This window comes from Schistocerca nitens, chromosome 8, assembly GCF_023898315.1.
Source record: "Schistocerca nitens isolate TAMUIC-IGC-003100 chromosome 8, iqSchNite1.1, whole genome shotgun sequence".
In the NCBI taxonomy this organism is placed as follows: domain Eukaryota; kingdom Metazoa; phylum Arthropoda; class Insecta; order Orthoptera; family Acrididae; genus Schistocerca; species Schistocerca nitens.
The window spans coordinates 39,222,808-39,236,856 of record NC_064621.1 but is presented as its reverse complement, the minus strand read 5'-3'; the positions used below and the strand labels follow the sequence as shown (position 1 = coordinate 39,236,856).

The window sequence follows — 14,049 nt, the reverse complement described above, 5'->3', positions numbered from 1 at the left end:
AGGCCCCAACAACAGTATAATAGGAACCAACATTATCACCAAAATAAGAATTACAATAATAATAGGCAATATAACAGACAGAAAGTAAACTATTGCAATAAGAGTGAACAGAATGAATACCATGCTTGGTCTGAGAAAGATATGAAGCAATGGGGGAAGAGATAATGGGACTCGAAATTAAAATGGGTACAAGGTTTAACTGGATTTTGTAGAAAAAAGGAACTAGATACATATTACAAGCTAAGGAAAGCCTATCAAGTAGACATAGATGATACCTTACCAACAAATGAACATAATAGCATAACTAATATTAAAGAAGGGATACCCAAAAGGGAAAAGGTTGGTACATGCAGAAATACAGGAAAGATTATCAATGGTAGTACTGGAAAAGGAGTAGGAAGTGTAGTTATTGAGAGTAAGTCTCTCAATAATACTAGTGGTGAGGAAGGATATGATCACTGGGAAAATGACTTACATGGGTTAGGTACAGGATTAATAGAGTATGAGAGGGAGCTAGGAGAGGATACTCATAGTAGATACGAGAAAGTTGAAGGAAGGGGTAGAATTGAAATAGAGGAGAATATTGAAGATATTCCCGAAATATGTAGTGAAATGGAGGAGGAATCAATAAGTAGTAGCAGTAGTCACAGTGATGAGGAAACTAGAAGTGACAAGAGTAATGAGGAGATAATGGAGAGGGGTGCTACTACTGTGTAGTGTGAGTACATAGATGGAGCATAATTTGCAAGGAGAGGGTTTCAAAGGAAATAATTCAAAGAGTGGCCAGGAAGGTAACAGCTTAGTAGACATGGGTAATGAAATCATTAGTGTAGAGGGGCAAGTATTTAATGGTAAATGTGATATGGTGATAGTAGGTGAACCTAGTCGAGAACATGAGAGGTTATATGGTACCCAAAGAGCAGAACTAAGTGAAAGAGAGTATCCCACCCGTGCTGAAAGGGAAACACAAGTTTACCTTGTCAAAAGAGGCAATTGTAGGGATCATTGCCAAGAGGATGAAAATGTGATAGGTGATAATGAAAATTCCTCAGTAAAAATGTGTCAAAACACAGTAGGAGAGACAAACAGAAAAACACCCCAGAGAGAGTTTGTCACAGAGAGGAAAAAGGAACCACCTGATAAGTATAGTGATAAGTTAGTGCAAGGAATGTTGGCAGATTGGACTAATGAGGCAATTGAACAGGATCTGCTAAGAGAAGAGGAAGATGAGTCATAAATTAGGTTAGGCCAACCCTTAATAAGTGTACAGTTGTATGATGTAAGTGATATGCATTATTAGATACAGGTAGTGAGATAACTCGTATTTCTGAGTCCTTGTGGAAACATATTAGTAGTAAATATGAGATTCCAGAAATGTCTCTGTCTGGACTCAAGGTAGTAGGTGCCACAGGGAAGTAAACCTGTCAAGAAACAAGTGTATTTGTCTTTGAAAATGGGCAATTGTAAGATGGAAAGTGTGTTTTTAGTTATTCCTAATTTAAGTATAAATATGATTATAGGTTCAGATTGGATGATGGAAAATCAAGTAATAATTAATTGTGACCAAAGGCTGATGCTGTTTAAATGTTTGCGTACAGAACACACAGTGAATTTTGCAGGACAGTGGTAGATGAGAGGGAACCATTAGGTTGTCTCAAAATAGTGGAAGGGTCAGTAGTGGAATGTTGTGAAGAAGGGAGGAAGGAAATGTTGGTGAAAGTGAGAATCTATGGTTAGACAAGAATAGGGTGTTCCATTAGAAGGTGAGTGAAGTGGACGGTGTTGATGAACAACAAAAGGAGGAGCTGTTTAATCTGTTAGTAGAAATCGAACAGGTGTTTTCTGAGGAACCAAGAAGAGTAATCGATTTTGAATGTAGGTTAAATATTAAACCTCATGAACCATTTTATAGAAGACCATTTGATATAGCTATAGCAAAGAGGAAGGCAGTAGCCGCTGAATTGGACAGGATGGAAAGCCTCGGAGTAATAGAAGGAAGTAATAGCAATTATAATAATCCGATTATGTGTGTACAGAAAAAGGATGGTGGAATTAGAGTTGTACTGGATGCTGGAAGCTAAGTTCAATAATAGAAAGAGAGTGTGACAAACGAGACAGTTTAGATGATATAATACAAAATTTTAATGGGATTAAATACTTAAGTAGTCTCGATTTAACAGGGGGTTTTGGCAAATAGGCCTGGCAAAGGAGCATAGACAATATACAGCTTTCTTATTTGGAGGAAAATGTTACCAATATTGCGTGGTAACATTTGGTCTGAATATTTAAGTATCCATATTTAAATGGTATATATTCATATAGTATATAAAGTGTTAGGAAAGGTGTTGAGTAGCAAAATTACAGTGTATGTGGACGATATATTCATAGCTACCAAAAGTTGGAAGGAACATTGTACTATATTGAGAGAGGTGTTTATGCATTGCATAAAGGAGGAATGACATTACGATTGAAGAAATCTGAATTTGTGAAAAATGAGATTATGTTTAATATTAGTTTATATATATATATATATATATATATATATATATATATATATATATATATGCACGTTGGCACGTGAATTTGACAGTAGAGAGAGATGTGTTCTGTTCAGATGCAGAACAGAGATTACGCGGCGCGAGAGTGACGGTTTAAGTAAGGTGCGGTAACGTTGCTTATAAACAGTTAAAAGTGAGCTTACAACAAACACGAACTGGATTTATGGTGTGTCAGCAAGTGAAATGGACAATAAGGCTTGCAGGATGAAATATTTCGACGGAAGCGGCTTGTGAGCGATATAGTTGCTGTTCCCGATCAAAAAGGGAAGTCTGCGTAATTTACGACGGACTGCAGCGACCAGCAGCAAGGTATAAAGTGACCAGTGTCTGCAGATAATGTTGCAATGTGATCTTGTTGAAAAATCATAATATACATAGCAGTTCATGACATCCAGTCTCACAAATTTCAAACCTCCACCATTTCTCTCCCCACATTCACCACTGCTGGCGGCTCACCTCCAACTGTGCAACGCTATGCGCTGTTCACATCCAGCTGCCCAACACTACAATGGCAGACAACAATGCAAACATATGCGATCCATTGATTAGCTCACGTCAGCACAAACAACAAACTAGTAGTTATCATACGACAGTGATTTTATGAACTGTGCATTTTATATCGCCGCCGTAACAAGTACATTTATCCGTAGTGAACCAGTTTATGTATTTATCAAGTCAAGTTCTCTACAGTGTAATGTCTGAGTGAAATAATAAGTTTGTGATTCAAAGTGCATTCCACGAGTGTCATCGATTATTTACAGAGAATAGTTTGTTATTATCCCAAATCCATCACTGTGTGTGCAGCAATACCAGTAAAAAGGCTATATTACGTATCGGCGTATTAATGCAACAAGAGGATATAATTGGAGTTAACGCCGAAAATTTCCAACAAACGCCGGATTATGCAACTGACAGAAGACGCCAAGTATTGTGCCACATTAATTACAGCAACTCGATGTGGTGGCTTTTCAGTACATTATCAACGTAAAAACTCATTCAATTTCATTAGAACAAAATGATTCTAAAGTAATGTTTTTAACATCTCTAGTAACCATCAGTTCTATAGCGTTCATTGATTATTCGATTAAAGAATTATTTGCCACCACAGTACTCGTTGTAACTTCAGTACAATGCAAATTCTGTAACATTAAAATCATTACTGACAGTTGGTGTAGATCAATCTAACTTACAACAAGTTCAAGTGTTTATCATATGTGTGTATGGTGTTGTAAGTAGGCTGTTTAAGTTTTCTTATTGGCAACGTTACGTAGCGCTCTGTATGAAAATCACTGGCTGTGCTGTGTGCAGTCTGTGGCTAGTTTGCATTGTTGTCTGCCATTGTAGTGTTGGGCAGCTGGATGTGAACAGCACATAGCGTTGCGCAGTTGGAGGTGAGCCGCCAGCAGTGGTGAATGTGGGGAGAGAAATGGTGGAGGTTTGAAATTTGTGAGACTGGATGTCATGAACTGCTATGTATATTATGATTTTTCAACAATATTAAAGTAAATACATTGTTTGTTCTGAATCAAAATCTTTCATTTGATAACTATGCCAATCAGTAGTTAGTGCCTCCAGTAGTTTGAATCTTTTATTGAGCTGGCAGTAGTGGCCCTCGCTGTATTGCAGTACGAGTAACGAAGATTTTTGGTGAGGTAAGTGATTTGTGAAAGGTATAGGTTAATGTTAGTCAGGGCCATTCTTTTATAGGGATTTTTGAAAGTCAGATTGCGTTGCGCTAAAAATATTGTGTGTCAGTTTAAGCATAGTCTTGTATAATTGTTCAAAGGGGACGTTTTTTATGTCGACCCTTAGCCGAGGATACCTAACTGGAATCTTCTGATTTTTTTCTTGTAGTTTGTGTAATTAGTGTAGCTATTGTTTATTGCTAGCGCGTAATTGTAGAGAGAATCTCCTTTGTAGTTGCAGTCCTACATTGTTGTACAGTAAAACAGTTGTGGGATGCATATATATTTGCACCAAGTATTTCACAGCTGCGCTTGCTATTAACTACATGTTATTTTCAGTGCTATGTTAATGTGTTCTCTTATTTTTGCTCTTCAAATTGTGCTTTTCTGTGTTATTGTGTGAAATATTGTGACAATAATGGCATGAGAAAAACGTAACACTAGGCTCCAAAGTAAACTGAGAAATAATAGTGACGACGAGCGTAGCTTATCAGCACCACTGTGTAATGAATTAACAGACATTCGAAGTAGTAATTTGGTAATTGTGCATAGGGAAATGGAGCGGGCGGGAAATAATGGTGTAGACAGTGAAACAGGTAGTGAACAGGGAAGCATTATCGATCGATCGGTCGGCAACAGCTCGCCTCAGGAATCCGAAATGACAGGACACAGTTTCGCAAATACTGTAGATTCAGGTTTTGGGTCCTCACCGTTTTCTCAAATAAGTCAAGATACATTTTCTGCTTGTCAAAATGTGAATGTTGCCGGTGCAAATTCACTGCCGAAAATCACTGAGGAACATGTTTCAGACACCAGTGCACTGTTATTACAGTTAATGCAACAAATGGGACAAAGGCTTCAAAAGTTAGACACAATGGAACAACGCCAGAGACAAACACAGCAACAGTTGGACACAATGGAACAAAATCTTCAAAAGTTAGACACAGTGGAACAAAATCTTAAAAAGTTAGACACAATGGAACAAAATCTTCAAAAGTTAGACACCACGCTTGAACAAACACGTGAAGATTTAACTACTGAGTTACATAACATCGAATCGAAATGTCAAAAAGTCTGTAATGACGTAAAAACACAAATTTGTGAGCATTTCCAACCTATTTTTTCGCGTCATGAAAATGCATTACAGAATCACGAAGCAGCCATAAAAGAACTGCAAACCATTGTTCATGAAAATCACGACACCTTGCAAGCTAAAATTGACTCAGTTGCATCTACCGATTCGGTTACGCAACTTGCAAAAACTCAAGAAAACTTAAAGGACACAGTAGATACGATTTCAACACAAATGGACACTCTGAAACTTGGTTCAGAAAAACACACTGAGGAAATAAGTACACTATCGGAGAAAGTAGCCGAACTTTCGGATCAGTTCACTAACTTATCTGCAAAGGTAGATGATAATCTGAATGACACAAGACCTGTAGCCATCACTAACACAGAAGAGTATGAACAAATTAAGAAATTCAAAGAAAATCAGAATCAAATTAATACGCAATACAAAAGAGAAATCCGGGAAGTACAAGATCAGTTGGCACAAGTAATACAAAAATTTCATATTTCAGAGGATACTCGCGCTGCAACACAGGAAGAGGAACTTAGAAATACGGAAAAGCCACAAAATAATAACACAGGGCATTTCGGAAATTATGAAAGAAATTGGCAAGGTGCACCGAATTTTGAGATGGAACCGCCGACACGACGTAACAATGACCGATATGCTACTCGCCGACACGATGATTTTGACTATAAGCTGTTCATTACTACACGTAAATTCAAAACGTTTATGAATTCTGCCAACGACATTCATCCACAAGCGTGGCTCCATCAATTCTCTCATTGTTTTCCTCCCAACTGGTCATTGGAGCACAGGTTAGAATTTATGTGTGGCTACTTGGAGAATGAACCAGCTGTAAGAATGCGATCGGTCATTCACGATTGTCACAGTGAAGGAGATTTTTATCATGCCTTTCTCTCAGCATATTGGTCTCAAGCTACACAAGACCGAGTAAAACATAGCATCATAATGATGAAACATTTCGAACAATCTGAATTTTCCAGTCTTGTGAAATATTTTGAAGACATGTTGCACAAGAATCAGTACCTGTCAAACCCATACAGCCCCTCAGAACTCATCCGCATTTGCTTACTCAAATTGCCTGAACATTTACGACATATTATTTTAGCAGGACGTTGCAAAGACGACATTGAAGCTTTTCAGGGACTGTTACAAGAACTGGAAATTGACACTGACAATCGCGGAACGCGAAAACAGGAGCACAACAATTACAGATCACATCGTCACAATTCCACAATGACAGAAATAATACACGACAAGGCTATTCTTTCAACGTAAATCGTGACCATAACAGACAACACCCGTATGACAACCGTTGGCAGAGTAGTAATAATTACAGGGAAAGATCACCTCTCCGCGGTAATGACTATCACAGAGACAATCAGAGAAACAGAAAATATGGGAACCAAAATAATTATTATCAAGGGAGACAGAATAACTTCAGATGCAATGGTCCAGCGCGCAGTTACGATTCAGGGAGAAATTCTCCACCACGTGACCGACAAGAAAGAAACTATAGAATCTACTGACATGACGACAGACGATATGATCGTAACGACAGACCTGAATTGCATCAGAACTGGCGGGATTCGAACAGAGCAGGGGCCTCTCGACAAGGTGAATTTGTAGAAGTTAGGTCTCCAAATCCCAATAACGACGCGCGCCAGCAAAGACACAATAGGCAATGACTCATACCGCTGGCAGCCACAAAACGTATTTATGAAACTGACGACGCAGCTGCCGTAGCTAGTAATTACGTAAAAATGGAAGAAATTAGGGACATCTTACTCCAGGAACACGACGTAAAACATAACAACATTGCATATCATGTGATTCACATTACTGTAAATGACGTAAAATTTACGGCAGTACTTGACTCTGGCAGTCCCATTTCAGTAATTAGTGAAACAGCTTTTAGCAAATGCAACAAATCGAACGATTGCCCCACACTTCCGTTACGTAAGATTAAATTACAAGGTGCAATCTTTGGAAAAAGTGTAGATGTACGCCAGCAAACCAATTTCGAATTCTTTTGCCAAAGCCACAGCTTCTCTATGAACTTTCTTATTGTTCCATTATTGTCGACGGAAATTATATTGGGAGTAGACTTTTTGAATGAATACAAAGCAATCTTAAACTTTCACGATGCTGAAATAAGTTTAGAGAAGGAAGGTAAGTCAATAGCTTTGAAATTTGAAGATTGGCTCTCAAACCATGACGAGGAAATTAATCGGCTTTACCTTCTGTTAGACAACAGTTCGGAATTTTCTACGGAACTAGACACTAACAATCACTCTGCAAGTACTGACAGGGATGATATCGACGGCATATTTGAAATTAATGAATTAATTCAGAATAAAATTCAAACAATTGAGAATTGTAATAACACTGATAGGCAGGACCTTTTTGAGATTTTACAAGCACATTCCACAGTTTTTACTCACAAAACAGGAACAATCAAGGGATTTCAATACCAATTTTGTGTTAGACCATAAGTAATTCCAGCACATTATAGGGACCGTGTTAGAACATAAATACAATCTATGCTTGACGAGGGCATTATTGAGCGTGCAGTAAGCTCATACAACAATCCATTACATGTTGTTGAGAAGAAAAATGGATCCATCAGGCTTGTCTTAGATTCGAGACAAATCAATACTATTATTATTCCCGAAACAAAGGAAGAACGTTGGAAGAACTTCTTCAAAATTTTAATGGTGTAAAAGTGTTGTCTTCCATTGATCTCAGATCCAGCTTTTATCAGATCGAACTTCATCCAGAATGTAGAAAATACACAGCTTTCCTTTGTTTCGGCGTTTGTTATCAATTTCGGAAACTTCCTTTTGGTTTGAACATTTCTTCGGCAGCATTCATTCGCGGGCTAAATTCCATATTACCTGAGTTCTTAAAACGTCACATCACCTTATATGTTGACGATATTCTGATAGCAGAAGCCTCATGGGAACAACATAATCGCATCCTCAACAGTTTGTTACGTATTTTTGCAGAATCTGGAATTACAGTTAACTTGGAGAAGTCTGAATTCGGTAGGACAAAGGTGAAGTTTTTGGGACATATTATTTCTTCTGAAGGCATTCAGCTGGATCCTGAAAAGTTAGAAGCAATCAGAGCCATTCCAGTTCCATCCACAAAAAAACAAGTCCACAGTTTTCTAGGTCTCGTAAATTTTTACCGTCGTTTTCTGAATATGCAAATTCTAGTTACACCAAAACTTTGTTCTCTCACTGGAAAAAACACTATTTGGAACTGGGACGAACAAGCACAGTTGGAATTCAATTCTTTGAAAGAATCGCTACTTAACGCGCCAATACTAGCTCATCCAGATCTGTCACAAGATTTCTGCCTTAGCACGGATTCTTCTAAAGTCGGTCTTGGTGCCCATTTATTTCAAGTAGCCATAGAAAATGACACTACCATTCAGAAAACCATTGCTTTTGCTAGCCGAGTGCTAACAAAATCTGAAAAAATTTATTCCGTTACTGAATTAGAAGCTTTAGCTATCGTTTGGGCATTTAACAAATTCCGTTTCTTTCTTTCTGGTAAGCACGTAAAAGTATACAGTGATCATCGTGCATTACAATTTCTTATGTCTTCAAAATTAAATCATGACAGGTTAAAACGTTGGGCATTGTTTCTGCAAGAATTCCACTTCACAATAGTCTACATTCCCGGCAAGGAGAACATTGTTGCGGACGCACTGTCACGCGCACCGGCTGGGCTTGGGAAAAGTAACACAGAAGGCAACCCCGAGAAAAATTTCAGTATTCTTTACATTCAGAAAGTCGCCTTTGAAAACTTCATCACCACGTCTTTAAAGGACATTGCTCATGAACAAGATAACGATCCGATTTGGAAAGACATCAAAAGTGAATTGCATGAAAAGACACACACTCAGATTCGGCATTATTACCTGGTTAGAAACAACATACTCTTCAAACGCTGCACTGTTGTTGACAAGCTATGGGTACTTTGCATTCCTGACGATTTTGTTAATAAGCTCATTTGGTACATTCATTTCAGCTACGCACATTTTGGTCCACGAAAATGTTATCATATTCTTCGAACGACTTGTTATTTTAACAATATGGAAAAGAGAATTCGAAGAGTCTTGTCTATTTGTAAACTTTGTCAAAAGGCGAAACCATCTGTCTCACATCGTGCTCCATTGTTTCCTATTATTCCTTCTAAATTAAAAGAATTTGCTGCTGTTGATGTCTTGGGACCGCTTGTCAGAACATCTAATGGATTTTCGTACGTTCTAGTCGCTGTTGAACTTACTTCAAAATTTGTTTCTTTCACACCGTTACGTAAAGCCACTGGACGGTCTGTATCCAACGCCTTTGTTAAAAATTTCTTACGTGAAGTTGGACACTTTAGTAAAGTCATTTCAGATAACGGACCACAATTCAGATCTGCTGTTTGGTCACGCATGCTTTGGAATCATAAAATCAAACCTGTTTTCATTTCATTGTACTCACCACATTGTAACCCCTCCGAACGGATTATGAAAGAAATCAATAAGCTTTGCAGACTTTATTGTCACAGAAAGCATCAGCATTGGGACAGATATTTACACTTACTTCAAAACGTGCTGAATGAAATGCCTCATGACTCCACTGCTTTACCACCTGCTCTTGTACTGAAGAATGGAGAACCACCGAACAGAATCAGAGAGCTTGTACCTTTCCCGAATACACGTAAACTTCGACACAAAGACATAATTGATTTGGCTATTAAAAATATAAAATCTGCAGCAGACAAAAGGAGAAAACTACACGGTAAAGCAAATGCAAAGAAATTGTACATTGGTCAGAAAGTTCTCATTAAAGCTCATTCATTGTCACATAAGAAGAAACACTGGAGTCACAAATTCTTGCTAGTTTACAATGGACCTTACAGAATCCGACGTATAGCACATGATAATTGCGTTGAAGTTGAAACTCTGCGTACTAGGAAGAGTAAAGGTTTACACCACATTTCACATGTAAAACCGTTTATTGAAAGATAATCTGCTTTTTAACTTTGTCTTTGCCATATAACTTTTCACTTTACATTGCTAGTAGGCTTTGTCACTCTTAGAATCTGTTAATATGCAACAATGTTTGAAGTTAAATATCCAGTCAAGAACCAAGAGAACTTATTTCAGCAGAAATTGTGAATGCATTGTTATAGTGAACAGGCGACACAATGTTGTTATTTGTACATTCTTGCTTGTTAGTTGCACGATTACGTAACGACTATAAGGCTCACATACTTAGAACATTTACCAGTACTGCTAATGAGATTTTAATGCAACATTTTGGTTTACTTGAAAATACATTCTGGATTTAAAGTACTTTCTGTGAAATACCAGATGACACAGTGGTTAGTTTATGTGACAGCTACACGATTTTATCACGACGCTACTAATGAGTGACAATTTACAATGTTGCTTTTGCGGTGTATCTGTTTTATATCTGCCCAGTTTTTCTGAATTCTTCTGTAAAGTAAAACATGTTTTAGTAGTAACTTCTGTGCTATAGCTACAAGGAGACAGCCTTTTCCGTAGGACAACAATACGTTACAGCACAGTACTTTCCTCATCACGGCAATAAGCGTAATAACTAAGATATCCATATGCAAAGCATTTCACTTTTGTGTATCATGAGGTAAGTACATTGACTTCTGCAGAACTTAGCTTTCAGAGGACGATACCTACGACACTTCCACAGAGATTATCTTACAACAAGACGCACAGTTTTGCGTTACAGTACACGTATTTGAGTGATTAATTTTGTACTTAAAACATTTATTTTGAAAGATATTTGAAGTACAAGATACAAAGGTTTTCCATGATACATTTCATTCCATTGCTGTAATCTGTAACACCTGAGGGTATAATTACATTAATCCTCAGGGGGGTACACACCTACTTTGTGTACCATGTGTTTGGCAAGCACAAGGAGCCCTAGCTAATATGGTATTTGCTTATACAACTTTACACATCTGTACCATATTTCTCTAACACAGAATTACACAGCTATCTGATCATTTAACTGAGAGAGACAAACTTTTTTTTACTATGGCAGTGACAGATGTTTACGTAATTACACCGTTGGATAACTTCACACTTACGAAATTGTATTTTGTCTGTACTTTGTGAACTGTTCATTCTTTTTCGGAACCATTGTGATACTATGAGAGCTTTGAATGATGTATTTGGTAAGGGAGCATGATTTTAAAGTACGTTTGAGGTAGATGACACTATTGAAATGAGCAGAGAAATTTTTTTTTTAGGTTTTGAAATTATTGGAGGAAGCTACGACGATTTTGAGAGTTGACTGAGGTGTTATGATGTTATTATTACGATGACTATGTGTATTATGCTGTTGCGGTATGTTTATGATCAATAAGCTGATGCTATATGAGTTATTTGAGTATGCTACGTATCTGTTATGATGAAATATTGAAGAAGTGTCGACGAATAAGGTAAGGAATAATGAGTAGTGGTTAGGGACTCTGGTTTGTGAAAAAGGTTGTTGGAAACCAAGAATCGTATTTTAAGAGTTATGAGACGTGTGTACATGTGTGAATGTATCACAATGCCACTGAAAATTTTTTGGACACTGTTATATTCATAGGATTTTGTTTCTACACATTTGCAACGCAAATTCTCGACCTGTGAAATTTTTTATATGAGACTGCCACTTTAGCGGAAACTGCTGTCGTAAATATTTCTGTAAGAAAGTTAAGTGACCACCTGCACGTAATGCGTCATGGGCACCCAGCTGTGTCAGACGCCTGGAGAAAAAGCCATTAGTGTGTGCCTTTTCAGAGGCACAGGTAGAAAAAAAAGGGAGGCCATTATCCTCGCTATTGACATTCCTTTGTAGAAAGCATCGCAAATACGACATGCTCAAACTTGAAAACATATGATTATACTGTGGAGCTCTTAATTTATGATATTTACTAAAATGCCTAATGAAACGATGAGAAACATTTCACGGCTATTGTCTTGCTAGTTGAGAGAAATGCCATATGGTTTGCTTTATGTATTTATTTACTCAATTTGTTTAATATCTAGTGTCTAGCTGCACTGCAGCATTGGTTAAAATAAAATTTATAGATGTACTAATATAAATATTTTCTGTCTACAGATCGAGTAAATGATAATTTTTTTCAAAAAAATGAGGGAGCACAAAAAGACATTTACCTTCACAGGAACTGCATTCATAATTTTCTTTTCAAGTACTTGGTAATTTCTTTTGTAGAATAAGTTGTGGTGCACCACTTTAATGACATAGATATTAAGATGTGAATAGACATTTCCCTTATGTGCATTGTTGTCTTTACTGTAATATTTTTCTGCTTGAGCTTTGTCATAAATAGATATAATTTATTGCATTTGCTTCTGCTGTTTGCCAGGCATAGTACTACTAAATTTCACTTTACATTACTCTGTTAAGCCAGTTTTACTACTGATTTATTTTTCTTGTTTGCTGCTCATGCGTTATATTAGTTGTAATATTGCTGCTTGCTTGGCCAATTTGAATATTTTGTCATTGCTGTTTGTGTTAATTGTTTTGTACTGCTGCATTGCCTCGTCCCTTAGTTTAGCATCTGAGCTCAGTAGATTTAAGTTAGCTTAAGAGGGGGTAGACTATATAAGAGAATGAGTTGCGATGAATAGGAAGAAATGCATTGAGAAGTTATACGAAAAAAGTACAGAAAGCAGGTATAGATAGGACCTTTTGGGAATAATGATGAACGAAGGGAGATCTCCATGAAAAAAAAAAGGTTTTGTTTGCAAAATACTGCAGTACCAAATGTTACACTGAAAACAAACCCTGCCCTTTCCTCTTGTGTTATTCTGCTATGTGTTTGTGTACTCTTGTATATTTGTGTTTTTCCTGTCTTTATGTGTTTAGCTGATATGAGTTACGTTGTAGAATTCTTGTAAGATGTTTAGACATTATTTATCTGTTCTGTTTTGTTGCTCATATGTGAAGTTGATGTTTCAAAAGTTATTCTGATCTTTATGTATGTACTGATGTCATAATTCTTGTAACACTGATGTGCATGTTTATTTCTATTCTTTTGTAAAGCCTGTTTTACTACAAATGTTATCTGTACTATTATGTTCTTTAATTATGTATTTTGTACCTTTGTTATTCTATTCTTATGTTATAAAATTGTAATTGACACCAGTTCATCAAATTAAGTAACTTGTAAGTTACATCTCACTGCACACGTTTCTGTTGGTCATAGTATATGGACAATATGTGAGAAATAGAGACTGTTAGTGTTTGCACGTGTGTTAATAATTCAGCAAGGGACTGGATAACAGCATTACTGGTTCTAAGGACAATTCCAAAAACTGTGTGCGTGCACAAGTGGTGGTTTATGGACTTGCTATATTCTCCGCATGACTCTTCGCTGGTGATTGTGCACCTGCACAGTCGCAGCAGATGGCTGCTGGCCATCTCTACAAGGACTACAGTGGGTCTACACCTTTGATGGTCCATCAATACCATTATTTCTACAAGGACTGCAGTGGGTCTGCACCTCTGGTGGCCCACCAATACCACAATCTCTACCAGGGCTACAGTGGGTCTGCACCTTTGATGACTCACCAATACCATACTCTCTACCAGAACTACAGTGGCTCTGCTCTTTGATGACCAACCTACCCATGTTCTTCAAAACTTCG

At 37.4% G+C, this 14,049-nt stretch overlaps 1 protein-coding gene across 1 annotated transcript in view; it reads right to left on the bottom strand.

Moving 5' to 3' along the window:
- LOC126199028 (leucine-rich repeat-containing protein 57-like) overlaps positions 1-14,049 on the bottom strand; it is a 66,938-nt gene that overhangs the window by 14,318 nt on the left and 38,571 nt on the right. The window lies entirely within an intron of this gene.